At 53.7% G+C, this 5,000-nt stretch overlaps 1 non-coding gene across 1 annotated transcript in view; it reads right to left on the bottom strand.

Moving 5' to 3' along the window:
• Positions 1-1,048, bottom strand: part of LOC124741746 — a 1,910-nt gene extending 862 nt beyond the window's left edge. Inside the window, exon 1 of the ribosomal RNA XR_007010059.1 lies at positions 1-1,048. This exon is cut by the window's left edge and continues 862 nt beyond it. This is a non-coding gene — a ribosomal RNA (small subunit ribosomal RNA).
• Positions 1,049-5,000: the final 3,952 nt, after the last annotated feature.

Here is a 5,000-nt window from a genome sequence, read left to right as displayed (position 1 = left end):
GCAAATGCTTTCGCTTCTGTTCGTCTTGCGACGATCCAAGAATTTCACCTCTAACGTCGCAATACGAATGCCCCCCGCCTGTCCCTATTAATCATTACCTCGGGTTCCGAAAACCAACAAAATAGAACCGAGGTCCTATTCCATTATTCCATGCACACAGTATTCAGGCGGGCTTGCCTGCTTTAAGCACTCTAATTTGTTCAAAGTAAACGTGCCGGCCCACCGAGACACTCAATAAAGAGCACCCTGGTAGGATTTCAACGGGGTCCGCCTCGGGACGCACGAGCACGCACGAGGCGGTCGCACGCCTTCGGCTCGCCCCACCGGCAGGACGTCCCACGATACATGCCAGTTAAACACCGACGGGCGGTGAACCAACAGCGTGGGACACAAATCCAACTACGAGCTTTTTAACCGCAACAACTTTAATATACGCTATTGGAGCTGGAATTACCGCGGCTGCTGGCACCAGACTTGCCCTCCAATAGATACTCGTTAAAGGATTTAAAGTGTACTCATTCCGATTACGGGGCCTCGGATGAGTCCCGTATCGTTATTTTTCGTCACTACCTCCCCGTGCCGGGAGTGGGTAATTTGCGCGCCTGCTGCCTTCCTTGGATGTGGTAGCCGTTTCTCAGGCTCCCTCTCCGGAATCGAACCCTGATTCCCCGTTACCCGTTACAACCATGGTAGGCGCAGAACCTACCATCGACAGTTGATAAGGCAGACATTTGAAAGATGCGTCGCCGGTACGAGGACCGTGCGATCAGCCCAAAGTTATTCAGAGTCACCAAGGCAAACGGACCGGACGAGCCGACCGATTGGTTTTGATCTAATAAAAGCGTCCCTTCCATCTCTGGTCGGGACTCTGTTTGCATGTATTAGCTCTAGAATTACCACAGTTATCCAAGTAACGTGGGTACGATCTAAGGAACCATAACTGATTTAATGAGCCATTCGCGGTTTCACCTTAATGCGGCTTGTACTGAGACATGCATGGCTTAATCTTTGAGACAAGCATATGACTACTGGCAGGATCAACCAGGGAGCTGCGCCAACTAGAGCTGAGCAGCCGGCCGCCCGGGAGTGTGTCCCGGGGGCCCCGCGCGAACACGCAAGCGTCCGCTCAATCATTCTGCAAACAGGAGGAGGCTGAGCTCCCCTGCACAATACACCTCGAAACCCTCTCAGGTCCCGGCGGCGCGCAGCGCCGTCCCAAGTACTTGGTCGGGTTCGAGAGAGGCGCAATCGCCCGGAGTTAGGCGAGTAGACGCTTTCGGTGCGACCACCCGTGCTCCCAACTGAGCTTGCCGCTGCCGACAGAGGCCCGGGAGCGTGCTGTCGTGGCATTGCCGGCGGGAGACAACACGCGCCACCTACGGTGACCGGCAGCTCCAACGCCAGCGCCACAGAAGGACAAAAGCCCCACTTGGGTGCCGAAGCGAACTCTCCCAGCACAGCGCACGCGCCAACACATCCGCACAGCTGCGATACAAACCACCAGCGAGAACCGCTGGGGCGACCGAGCAGCAGACGGCGTCGCGGCGCCGAGCGCCGGGCGGCGGCGCATCCTCAACGCACACAGTCCTCAATCGGACCAGCACACTGAAGATGTCCACCGCGCTTCGCACCGGGCCCGCGAGGACCTACTTTGGCCGCACGGCGCCGCGCGCAGGGTGCGCCGGCGCGCAGCTGCGACGCCTGCCGCGTCCGTCGGCCGGCGCGCCTGCCACTGGCCGCCCCCACCAGCCGGCTGTAGCGCGTGCGCCCACGCACCGCGCGGCCAGCACGCCGGGAGGCGCCCCCTCACCGGCCGGGGACGGTCCCACCCAGCCACCACCGCGTATCGCTTCACACCCAGATGCCGTTCAGTTTCATCGGCATGGTGGGTATCGCTGGAACAACCGGTTAGTACCTCAACCTATCGTCGCCATCACCGATTCACCCCTAGCGAGAACAACCGCACCACAACGGGTTACCATTTCTTCATTTGCGTAACTTCACCAGAAAACGTAGGCGTCCATCGCCATTAGCAACTTCAACGATTATTGCATGCCTGTGTCAGGTGTCACGCCACACTACGTCTGCCCACATACACGCAACAAAATGTGCACGCCTAGACAATACGTGGAAGGTGGCCCCCGTACGTATGCGATGTCCATTGCTCGAACGACTGTCAACCGGCCTCTGTAGCATGTCGCAGATATGGAACGCGGTGCACCATGCTATCACGGTGTTTGAGGAGAGACGACTAGGTCCGAATACATCAACACACAGCTCATGCTGATCGCCATCCACGGCGTCCGTTCCTCCCACACGTCTCTATGGCGTACCACACTGCAATCCAGCTCTCATAGGGAGACGACACGTAGCTGCGTGCACAATATTTGCACTGTATGGTCCGCCGTTTTTGGGCGCAGTCGTTGTACGGTCAAACATGTGCCACGATGTATCATTCAGTACATAAGGACGAATGTGCAGTACAGATTGTGGTTCACGCGTACGACATCAGCGGACAGTTGACACAGGCCGCACCACAACGTAGCCTGCGTACGTCGCATGCGAAGGGCATTGAACATGCAAACTTGTCACCAACCAGCTTGCGAAGGCAGGGGGCAAGGTGGGGACGTGGGGACGTGGGGAGGGGTGGGGGGGGGGGGGGCGGCATGTACGTCCTGCTGCCATCCACATTACAGTGTACAGCAGGAGCATGTGGAAAGTCAGCAAGACTTGCAAGGTGTTTAACATGAAGCGATACACAGGGGAGCGGGCAGTGCGAGTAGCGAACTATATTGCGAGGGTTGCGGGTGGGCAACACTACACTAATTGAACGAGTCGTATAACAATTACAGAGCAGGTTTAGGCGACAACGTGGGTTACGTTAGCGGACAACGTGGGTTACGTTAGCGGACAACGTGGGTTACGTTAAGGCACAACATGGGTTACGTTAAGGCACAACATGGGTTACGTTAAGGCACAACATGGGTTACGTTAGGGCACAACATGGGTTAGGTTAGGGGACAACATGGGTTAGGTTAGGGGACAACATGGGTTAGGTTAGGGGACAACATGGGTTAGGTTAGGGCACAACATGGGTTAGGTTAGGGCACAACATGGGTTAGGTTAGGGCACAACATGGGTTAGGTTAGGGCACAACATGGGTTAGGTTAAGGCACAACATGGGTTAGGTTAAGGCACAACATGGGTTAGGTTAAGGCACAACATGGGTTAGGTTAAGGCACAACATGGGTTAGGTTAAGGTACAACATGGGTTAGGTTAAGGTACAACATGGGTTAGGTTAAGGTACAACATGGGTTAGGTTAAGGTACAACATGGGTTAGGTTAAGGTACAACATGGGTTAGGTTAAGGTACAACATGGGTTAGGTTAAGGTACAACATGGGTTAGGTTAAGGTACAACATGGGTTAGGTTAAGGTACAACATGGGTTAGGTTAAGGTACAACATAGGTTAGGTTAAGGTACAACATAGGTTAGGTTAAGGTACAACATAGGTTAGGTTAAGGTACAACATAGGTTAGGTTAAGGTACAACATAGGTTAGTGTTAAGGTACAACATAGGTTAGGTTAAGGTACAACATAGGTTAGGTTAAGGTACAACATAGGTTAGGTTAAGGTACAACATAGGTTAGGTTAAGGTACAACATAGGTTAGGTTAAGGTACAACATAGGTTAGGTTAAGGTACAACATAGGTTAGGTTAGGTTAGGTTACACGTTGTTGTAAGGAAAGGTGTAGGGGGGGGGGGGCGGGGGCGGCAGGTTCCTTGATAGTGATTATAGTAAGTGAATGCTTGTGACATGATCAGATTTGTCACGTCAGGATGCACCTTTGGCTTATTAGAGGCGGCGCTCCAATTCTATGCTTGTGTGAGACCTGTGTCTTTGACTCATGTCATTGTTTGTGCGCTGTGACAGGAGGTACTATTGTGATGTTGGGTGCACCGTTGTATAGGACATGTGTGGGTGTTGGTGCCTGGTCTGCGCAATGGTGGATGTCGAAAGGCTGGGATATTGTATTTTCCGCATGGACCTCCTGGTCTGGTTGTGATAGTGTGGATTGTGTAATGTGGCGGAGAAGATGCACTGGATGTTGTTCCATGCTGGTGCTTACATATTGTATGTGCGCCCGTTAGAAGCAGAGAGTGGTGCGTGATCAGAGTGTCTGGCTGACGTGTGGTTCCCATTGTGGGCAGACTCTTTCAGCATGTATACGGACAGTTGTGTATATTTGCTGTAGTTTGATGGCTCTGCATTGATTACTAATCAGCGCCGTGTGTACGGGTAATCTGGTTCCAGTCCAAAATGTTCCATCTGTGTACATTAGTGACAAAGACTCTCCCCATGCAGTGGGGCTCGGTCTGTTATAGCTCTTCCGCGTAATATATTTGCCCCACGTTTTTGCGACTGCGAGTGCGAGTGCAACGCGCATGGGACCGACATGCTGATGGCTCGGTATCGGACGCCGTACAGTGAGCAACGCGATCGCGTCTCTCGCTCGTAAGTGGTACAGGTCGCGGCTCATGTATAGGGACAGCGGGAATGTCGCATATTGGAAATAACTCTTCATGAAACGCAAGTTATAGGGGTGGATTGCACTTTACGAGTGCGGGAAACTTCCGCCGTTCATCCGCTGGAGGTGCGAGTTTGGCGGTTGGGGTGGTGCACGAACGGGTGCGGGTGGAGTCATTGCCGGTCCACGGCTTCGTGCGGCAGAGCCACTGGAGATTGGGTGCTATGGTCGACAGAGGCTGCAGGCTTTGTGGGTGGCGTCGAAAGGCGGGCACTGTGGCGCCATCGCTGTCTTAATCGGCTTGGCGTCGCATAGATGGCGGTATCGTCGTTGGAGGAGGTCATGTTGCGGGAGACCTACAGATGGCGGTATGTTTTGTGGTGCGGACGTAGTGTTGTCAGATGCGCATAGATGGCGGTATTGCATGTGGTGTCGCCCTATTTTCATAGATGGCAATACTGTTTTGCCGG

This window comes from Schistocerca piceifrons, unplaced genomic scaffold (assembly GCF_021461385.2).
Source record: "Schistocerca piceifrons isolate TAMUIC-IGC-003096 unplaced genomic scaffold, iqSchPice1.1 HiC_scaffold_1980, whole genome shotgun sequence".
Lineage (NCBI taxonomy): Eukaryota > Metazoa > Arthropoda > Insecta > Orthoptera > Acrididae > Schistocerca > Schistocerca piceifrons.
This window is presented reverse-complemented; position numbering and strand designations above follow the sequence as displayed.